Below are 9634 nucleotides of genomic sequence, written 5' to 3'. Positions count from 1 at the left end.
GCCGCTCGGACTTCGCCGCCCTCCCACAACCGCCCCAGCTGGTCCTCGACCCCGGGCTGCCCGGCCCCGCCCACACCTCGGCGTACCTGCGCGGCTGAGCTGGAGAGGAACAAGCTTTGCTCCACAACACGGCAGAAGGTAAAAATCTACTCACGCAACTGCGTCCGCACACACGCGTGCTCCGTCGCCGGTTCAGCCTAACTTGTTGCGGCCAGGTCGGGCAGGCTAATGACCAATCCCGACTGCGTCCTCTGGGCTCCTCGAGCAGCAATTGGGTACTGACTCAGGATGAAGGCGTGGCTCTTGATTGGCTTCGACTCATGCCTATGAGACTCTGAGGATCTCGTTTCCCTAGTAACGGATTGGCACAGAGAAAGACCAACTACCTAAAGGTACGATGAAAAGGAGGATGGGAAGTTCTTTGACTGATACCCATAGTTACCAATAAATGCATGGGGCCGCTCCCATTCGTTAAAACGGCTTTCTCTGGGCGGAGATCCGTTTTCCGATGCAGGAGCGGTTGCTCCACAAGGTGGGGCCCGTGTACTTTGGGGAAGTAAACCCCAAGCAACTAGGAGGTGGGCGCCAGGGAAGCCAAGAAAGCCCCCGGCCAATCGCAACGCGAAAAGGAGCTGATTGACTGCACCGAGAAGACAGAGCCCCAGGGCTGCTGTGCCCTCTGGGCCGGTTCTGAGGCTCTCCTGGCCCCAGCTCTGTCCTCCTTACTTTCTGTCCTTCGCTTGTTGGGTCTGGTCCCTGAGGCCCCTCTCCCGCCTTTTCCGCACAATTTGGTACCAGAGAAAACAAGTGGTAAAGTTTCCCGTTGTTTCTTCTTATAACAATTTATAAGAAGGACACTTGCTGGCTCTCACCGTTAGTCAGCACTATCGTTGGACGACTGTTAAGGGAAAGCCAAAGGAAAAAGTAACTCCCGTTGTGTACCTAAGACCTTGTAAAAAGTCTCACGTGAAAACTGCTGTTGAGTTGGAAAACACGAATTTCTGCCCTGCTGCTCTTGGCAAACGCTGCTGCCAGTAGGCCGATGGTTGGCTGAAGCTTGTTCACTGAGGTTTTTCCCTTTTTTGCCGAGGTACAGTAGTTTGTCGATTGTCGGATCAGCTTGGGCCTCAGTGCAACATCCTGTGCGTCGCCACTGCTGTCATTCAGTTTTCTAATCGCTATAGGTGTGGGGGCTTATTTCTTCAAGTCGTTCCCATCTTTAAAAGGTAACTAGTCAAACTCCTATATGGGCACCCTAAAGATTTCCCGAAACAGTGCAATGGCTAAGTGGCGCTCCAGCCTGGTCCTGTCCACATTTCTCAGGGTTTTGTTGGGCCCTCTGTTGGTCACCATGAGCATTTTATACGGAGATACATAGACACGCCTCGGTCTGTTCTCATACCAGGCTTATGACCTTGCGGGAGCGGCTCCCTTTAAGTTTTGCAGAGAAATTTGGAAATGAAGCACGTGGAGCGTCTCTGTTGCGAAAGAAGGGGCGCAGGCAGCCGCCCGGTGGCTTCCGAGCGCGTCCCTGCTCGCTTCCCAGTGCGGGGCCTGGCCGCAGAAGCGGTGATAGCGTCCCTCTGGCTCCCCAAGACCTCACTCCTGCAGTGGCCTTGCTCATTCTGCATTTATTGAGCTCCAAGGGCTGGGGTCAGAGATGAGCAAGACGCTGTCCCTGCTTGCAGTCGCCCATTCAACAGACCGGGGTGCTGCGCTGTGCCGAGAGCTCCCAAAGCCGGGGAACGCGTGTCCGGGACTATAAAGACACCGGAGGAAACTCCGCCCAGACCAGAGACGCTGCTAAGGTTTTCTAGAGTAAGAAACCTCCAGGATCCAGGATCCAGGATCGTGTTAGCAATGCTAAGGAATTTGAACTTTATTCTGAGACCGGGAAAGCTCCTGAAAGGCTTCTTAGAGGTGGATTAAAAAATTTGCATTTTAAAAGGTGGCTCTCCAAATTGAAAGGCTAATGAGAGCAGAATGGCGAAACTTTAGATTCACAAATTGGTTATTTAACCCAGGTGGTCTGTGATGGGGGGGTCAAGGCTATTCTTAATTACATTTGGAGGGAATTTGAAGTGATTATAGCTCTTTTTTTGTAAGGCTATTTGGCAGTCTTTATAAAATTGTGTATATACCACTTCTTGGTTGATAGCCAATTTTTTTTTTTTACACGAAGACGCATACACGGGGGTGTTCATTACGGTATTGTCAGCTTTGTTAGAACATTTAAAAATTGAAAACATAATTGCTAATCAATTTGCAAACTGATTAACTGGTGATATGCACGTAATACAGAATACTGTGCAGCAGTTTAAAAAAGAAAGTAGAACTATACAGAGAGAGACCAGTCGCCAACTATTAACTGGATTGTTAATTGAAAAAAAAATCAAGTTCAACAAAACATACAGTGAATTCCCATTTATATTTAAAATTAAACAACAACAAAAATAAACTCCTGATTTCTTTATGTTAAAATAGGTATCTATGTGCAGAGGAAGAGTTCTAAATGTAAAACAGTCATTCTCCCTAGGGAATCTCCTAGGTTGGGAGTGATGAGGATAATGTATTATTTGAAAGTGTTATGAGACTGTGTTCAAGTGTGTTGAGCAATGTGAGGTAAGAAGAAAGGATTACCAGAGGGAGAACGCATACAGGACCCTCAGGTGGCTGTGGCTGTCTCCACGGGAAAGAGCAAGTTGGCATCTTCCTGCAGCAGTGCACTCATTCGGATCATACAAAAGCCCTCAGGACCAGGATGCTGGATACCTAGAAAATGTTCAGTGAGTAATTTACCACCAATGAATTGTCTGGAGCACTGGCTCTCAAGGTGGGAGGGGAGGGGAGATTTTGCCCCAAGAGACATAAGGCCTTATCACAACTGGGTAGAAGAGCTACTAGTAGCATCTAGTGGGTAGAGACCAGGGATCCACAGGAGAGCCTTCCATGACAAAGGATTATCTGGCCAAAAAGTCATCAATGCTGGGGATGAGGAACCTTGGTCTAGTTATCTTAGTCATCTATGGGAGAGTCCCAGCCTCCTTCTGGTCTTTCCACTGCCAAGCAAAATCTGCAAACCTCTCCAGTATACTATTTCACCCTTCTCTTTCTGCCAGTTCTCCCCAAAGCTCTGAGAATCAGAGTGCCAAGAAACCTGAGTAAGACCTCAGAAAATACAGTTTGGTGGGGGAGGAGGGGAGGAATGGAAGGGTAGTAGGAAATATTTGATAAGGAATGATCCTAAGGATATCATCCAGATCAGCATTTCCCAAACATAGCTAATCATTCATGAAGGGTGATTAAAAATCTGTGCCTGTATATATCTTTAACTGTGAAACTCCCACCTTTGAACAAAGACCTGGTATAATAATATTCGTTGTAGCACTGCTTGTAGTTAAAAGAAGACGGGAAATAACCCAGCTGTCAAGCTATATGGGACTGGTTAGAAACAATACAGTGCACTCTTACAGTGGACTTGTAACCATGGAGAAAATGAGGCTGATCTATGTGTATGGTTATAGAATGATCTCTCAGAGATACCAACAAATGAAGAATTAAGATATTCCTCTATGGTTTGGGTGTACATGCACAAGTTGTGTTATGAAGAATCACAAAAAACTGTTAATGATTGCTAACAGGGAGCAAACTTGCGCCGGGGTAGAAAAAAGGCTTAATTTTCATTCTGTACTCTTTGGTACTGGATAATTTTTTTAAACATGTGCATATATTAGTTTTCAAACAAAATTCAATGTTAAATATAGATTTTAATAGTGATATGAGGAACTACAAATATGGAAACTTTTTGATCTTTAAAACAAGATGAAATTCTGTATCACTCCAAACTGCTGGAGCACTGACTTTTTTTTCCTTTTGCTCCTTACCATATAAAATTCATACAAAGATCCAAAGAGATCCTTTACTAGCTTAGAAAGACATGCTTAATTAGATCCCTCTGTCCTTTGGCATTAACTGCAAACACAGCACCTCCTCAAACTCTATGGAGTGCTGACCATGACCCAGGCACCTTGCAAATGTTCCTTACAAAGATGATCTCATTTAATGTTCACAACAACCCTATTTCCCACTTCTCAGAACCAGTTCTCAGAGGTTAAGCAACTTGCTCAGGGTCATACAGCTAGGGCTGGAAGCTAGGACCACCTGAAAGAAAGAGGGGCTTTCATTTCTCACATTGCCCAGAGAAGGAGGAGATAGCCCCAAGGAAAAGGGCCAAGTCCTTCTCAGAAACCCCTGAGAGGCTGGGATTTCCATTCTTTCAGGCATGCCACCAGGTAATCTTGCATAGACAGCTTTCCATGCAGTTTGAGAGTTTTAGAATCCATGGCGACTTATGGTAATCTGCAGCCAAAGCTCTTTGCAAGAGGTTCTTTGTAGCATACTCTGTGCACTCTGTACACAAACCTAGGAATCCTCACTTCCTATGGCTTAGAAGAGAGACAAAACTTTTAGTCCAAATAACATAGCATGTATCAAGTACCCACTATGTGACAGACATGTTGCTAGGCAGTGTTTCAATTTCTCCTCACAAAAACTCTTGAATATTAACTCAGTTCTACAGAACTAGAAACTGTAGCTCAGAAAAGTTAAGTAACTGGCCCAAGGTCACATAGCTTGAAAAGCAGCAGAGCTGGTATTCAAAATCAGATAATATCACCCTAAACCCAAAGCCCAATAGGGAAGAAAGGAACAATTATTAAATATATATAATAGCTTATCTAATCTGCAAACAGCTCATTTCAACAGATGGGAAAGCCAAGGCAAAAAGAAGTTAAATAATTAATTGTTCAGTCATCAAATTGTGAAAAATGATTATTTTTCACAATATCAAATGTTGGCAAGAGTGTGAGGAAACCGTTATTCTCATATACTGCTAGTAGAAAACATAGATTGACATAGCCATTCTGAGAGAGGAGGCAGCAGCATCTGCTTAACCCCAGCATCTGCCAAACAATCACTCGGGTAGGTGAGGTCCAGAGGTGGGGTATACCAGGAAGAAAGCACCCAGAGGTGGGGTATACCAGGAAGAAAGCACCAGCCACTGTCTGCAAACCCACCATCTACACATGACTACAGTCTATACATTCCTATCCTCACAACAACACTGTCAGCCAGAAAGGGCCCATTTCCCAGGCCCCCTGGCTTAATAATGAAATGGCTTACCCAAGTTTACCGTCTGGAACTCAGAATTCCTGAACTCTCCTTTTTAAAAATCTTTTTCCCTTTGATTTTTTTCTTAATACATATTCATTATAGAAAATATGGCAAAGAAAAGCAGAAAAAAGGAAATAAAAAATCACCTATAATACTGGAATGGGTGAGGATAGTATACATAGATCTGTAGATACAAAAAATATAGTTGATAAAACTTAGGCAATCTGGCTATATCAAAATTGAAAATGAATAGCAATTCCACATCTAGAAATTTATTCTACATGAAATTTTAAGCAAAGATGTGTGTATATGGATTGTCATATCATTATTAGCATTGAAAGATTGGAAGACACCTATATGTCCATTAGTGGGGACTATATCAAGAATGTAACAGATACCTTGATATAGTCTGAAGTCTGAGTAGCAGTAGCTGAAAGAAAAAGGGGCTTATATTTCTCACATAACAAGTCTGGAGGCAAGCTGTGCCTGGCATTGGTTCAGTGAGCACACAATCAGAACCAACATCTCTCAGTCTCTTGGCATTTCGCTCGTGGTTGCAAGACAGCACACTTCCACTCTAGATACCACATCAGCATTCTAGGCAGGAAGGGGAAAGGAGTGATATCTGTTCCCTTTGTGAGAAAAGTAAGAGCTTTCCCAGAAGCCTCCTCACAGACTTCTGCTTCAGACTCATCGGCCAGAGCCATATCCTATGGGCAACTTGGCTGCAAGAGGGGATGGGAAGGCAAGTATTTAGGGATCAATAGCAGAGTAAAAAGATTGGGAATGAGTGCTGGATTAGCCAACCAATGGTTTCTGCCATAGGGAGTGGTTAAATAAACTATGGGACAACTAAATGATGTAACACTATGTAGCACTATCAACATGATACATACCGATATACATATCAATATGTACTATCAAGTGAAGAATAATCTCTTAAGAATTTTGTAAAGCGAGAAAAACAGGGTGCAAAACTGTGTACAGATGCCTTTTGTTTAAAAAACAGGGATCAGGATATGAGGGAGAATTTCTTTTCCCTTATACCCTTTTGTGCTATTTGAAATTTTTTAAACAGTATGCGCACTGGGATTTTGCCTGTAATCCTGCACCCATCCAAGATAACTTCTAGTAACATTTGCTATAGTTCATTTCAGCCTTATTTTTATGGAAATAAATGGAAATTATGTATATATTTACATATAAGAACTATAATCCTATGCATTTTCTTGTCCTCTTTGATAGGTCTTCCTTTGTCATCTTTAATGAGTTTCCATAATGCTGCCTCTCAGTAAATGTTGCTCTCTCTGCTTAACCTCACCACTTTCCCTAAATTCTCTGAGCCGTTCACTCTTCCTCTGCCTTTCCTTTACTGCCCCCACCCCCATTTACAGTGATCTTGCTTTCCTCATCCCCAGTGCACAGTCGTTCCCCAGTGCTACCAAGATGTTGAGCCTTAACCTTCGCTGGACCTAAGGAGATGCTTGGCAGGTGGGGAGGTGGGTGAAGGGTTAAGAGGTGAGCATTTTGCCAGTAGGGGAAGACGCAGTGCCAGGGAGGCCAGAAGAGGTTCTAGCAATTAGAAGACTTATAATATTTTTTGATACCTACCCTGTGCCAAGCAATGTGCTAGGGAGTTTGCATTTGTCATATTTATTCCTCCCAACAATACCACAAAGTCGGTTTCTTTGAGGAAACCACATGTCCTGGTTTGCCTGGAACAGTCATGGTTTATGCCTATTGGCCTGGCATAATTATTAATGACCTCTACTTTCATTCTCAAAAGGTTTGGATACCTTTGCATGAAGATGGCGCCAAAAGTTAAGAAGGAAGCCCCCTGCCCCTCCCAAAGCCAAAGCCAAAGCAAAGGCTTTGAAGGCAAAGAAAGCAGTGCTGAAAGGCATCCACAGCCACACAAAAAAGAAGATACACAATCACCCACCTTCCGACGGCCCAAGACGCTGTGGCTCCAAAGGCAATCCAAATATCCTTGGAAGAGCATCCCCAGGAGACACAAACTTGACCACTGTGCCGTCATCAAGATCCCCTGACTACTGAGTCAGCTGTGAAAGAACTAGAAGACAACAACACACTGTGTTCATTGTGGATGATATTTTATTCTAGAAGCCTGAGCTAAGACAGGCTCTAATATCCATGTCCCTTCCACTCACCATGCCAGATTCTCATAGGAACACCAGTCCTTCAAGCCAAAAAGGTTGGGGACCACTGCTCTAAAGAATATCAGAATAGCAAATATAAGAAAGCCACTGCCCATAGGGCCAAGATAGTAAGATAAAGTGCCTAAGGAAGAATCTCCTGCCCCCTGCCCCCTGCTCCCCCCAGGCTGAGATCCAGTCTCGGCCCACTGAATGGCAGAAAAATGGCTGTAGTGCTGTGCTGGTGGAACATCCTACCTGGAAAATCACCTTCTAGGTAGGATGCTAGAAAAAGCTATTCACAGGCATCTCTCTAGAGGGCCTCCACTATGAAAACACAATGGGCTTTCATAGCTGCGGGCTGCTAAGTGCTGCTGGTCCCTATATGCAGCAGGAGCCTGGTGCTAGGGAAGCGGTCTTCAGAAGCTGGGCACGGGACAACCACACATACTGCAAGGGCCTATGAGAGAGCACACTGGAACCAGGACGGAAAACCATTCCCTCTCCAGTGTCTGTACAGAAACTTAACTGAGAAAGCTTAACATTCTGCCAGTGGGCAAAGGAAAAAAAATACTTAACGGATCCAGATCCGTGTTCACAGAGCAGGCAAAATAAATGGACCTGAGAGACAATAACTAGCACAGTTTGTCAAAAAGGTTTCGTGTATTAATACTATAGTTTTCCTCAACCAGTGGTTCCCCTAACCAGAAAGAGGGGGACTAAAAGTATGCCTTGAGATTAGATGGCAGTGTACCTAGGGTGAAGCCTAGAAATCTGAGCTTTCAATCAGGTTTCCAAGCAGTTCTCTTGATGAGAGATCTTTGAAACTACTTAGACTGAGCCCCTCTGGCAAGTTCCTTGGATATTCAAGAACAGAACCATCCTGGTGCTATGTGTGCGTAGACTCTGTGTGTCCATAGACTCTGTGTGTCCATCTGAAGTTACAAGCCTTGGCATGCCTGTTTCTCTGTAAGTGTCCTAAAGCATCTCTGCCTCCCATCTGTCCTCGCCCATGGCTGTGGGGCTCATGTCTTTGTTGCTTCACTTATCCACCTCTCTCTGTGCCTGCCTGAGTCTGAATATCTCTGCCTCTCAAGCTATGCCCACTCTTGTCTTCCAACTTTTATACTTAATGTTTCCTCTGCCTCCCTCGTTCCCAAATTGCCCATTTCCTTAACCATGTAGGTGTTCAGAACAAGTCACCCCAAGATGAGCCTTTGTGATAAGTAGATTATTTTGAGCTAAAGGCAACTGAGCCCTATCCTGAGAATGACCTTCCTTCCCTCTGAAGCCTCAGGTGTCTGACCTCATCCTTAGCTCAGAATGTCATATATTCCACATTTTTCCTTTTTTTTTTTTAATGCCTACAGCACCTGGTTTTCCTAGGTGGTTTCCCATCCAACTACTAACCAGGCCCACCCTTGCTTAGCTTCTGAAATCAGACGGGATCAGGCTTGTTCAGGGTGGCATGGCCGTAGCTCATTTTCCCTTTCTATTTCAGAACCTCTCATGTATGTCTCTGAGTCCCTCGTATGGGATTCCCACACATAGGTATGCAATTAAATTGAGTTATTTTCTTGTGTTAATCTGCCTCATGACAATTTAATTAGACCAGCTGAAAAAAACCTTGAAAGGTAAGGTTTCTTCCTTCCGTACAATCAGGTAAAAGTGTACTCTTACCCCTTAACTCAGATATTATGTCCTCCTCTTCAAGACCTCCCCCTCCCTCCCCCTCCTTCCTTCCCTTCTTGTCCCTCTCCCTCCTCCTCCCTCCCTCCTCCCTCCCTCCCTTCTTCTCCCTCTCCCTCCTCCCTCCCTTCTTCTCTCTCTCTCCCTCCCTCCTTCTCCCTCCCTCTCTCTCCCTCCCTCCCTCGCTCCCTCTAGTTAGAGATCCTTTCTCTGCTCCCATGATAAACGTCCTTTAACACTAAAATATCATCGCCTGCTTCTTTGGCTCCCTACTAGGCTATGTCTTTTCCATTACTGCATCTTGGATGCCTAGCACAGTGCTGGCTCATGGCTAGGACTCAATATTTCTTTAGTACCTGAGCGAATTCAAGAGATTGTCCCTTTAGGGAGATATTCACTCCCGCCATATTCACTGCGGGAGCCCTTGTATTCTCAGCCCCTCAATCCTAAAAATGGCCAACAGGCAGTAGAGGCCAGCCCAGTTCTTCTCACCCGTACGCTCAGAAGTGGCGGGTGTCCCGGGACCACGCCCTCCGGAAGAAGGCGGAGTGGCCAACCCCGGCCAGGCAGCTCGCGCCGGGGGCGGGGAGAGGAGGGGCGGCGAGGGGCGGGGCCTA

At 45.2% G+C, this 9634-nt stretch overlaps 2 protein-coding genes and 1 pseudogene across 4 annotated transcripts in view; all 3 read right to left on the bottom strand.

The window, feature by feature from the left end:
- G3BP1 (G3BP stress granule assembly factor 1) overlaps positions 1–188 on the bottom strand; it is a 35130-nt gene extending 34942 nt beyond the window's left edge. For all 3 annotated transcript variants that reach the window (XM_025043054.1, XM_025043055.1, XM_006906432.3), the window contains exon 1: positions 87–188. The gene's annotated coding sequence lies outside the window, so the exon portion shown is untranslated. The remainder of the gene's footprint in view (positions 1–86) is intronic.
- A 6926-nt stretch (positions 189–7114) lies between these two features.
- SLC36A1 (solute carrier family 36 member 1) overlaps positions 7115–9634 on the bottom strand; it is a 245499-nt gene continuing 242979 nt past the window's right edge. Inside the window, exon 12 of the mRNA XM_025043051.1 lies at positions 7115–7246. The gene's annotated coding sequence lies outside the window, so the exon portion shown is untranslated. The remainder of the gene's footprint in view (positions 7247–9634) is intronic.
- Positions 8690–8808, bottom strand: LOC112475258 (annotated as a pseudogene).

Source organism: Pteropus alecto, unplaced genomic scaffold, assembly GCF_000325575.1.
Source record: "Pteropus alecto unplaced genomic scaffold, ASM32557v1 scaffold40, whole genome shotgun sequence".
NCBI classification, from domain to species: Eukaryota; Metazoa; Chordata; class Mammalia; order Chiroptera; family Pteropodidae; genus Pteropus; species Pteropus alecto.
Note: the sequence above shows the minus strand (reverse complement) of the source record. Positions and strands in the feature narration are given on the sequence as shown.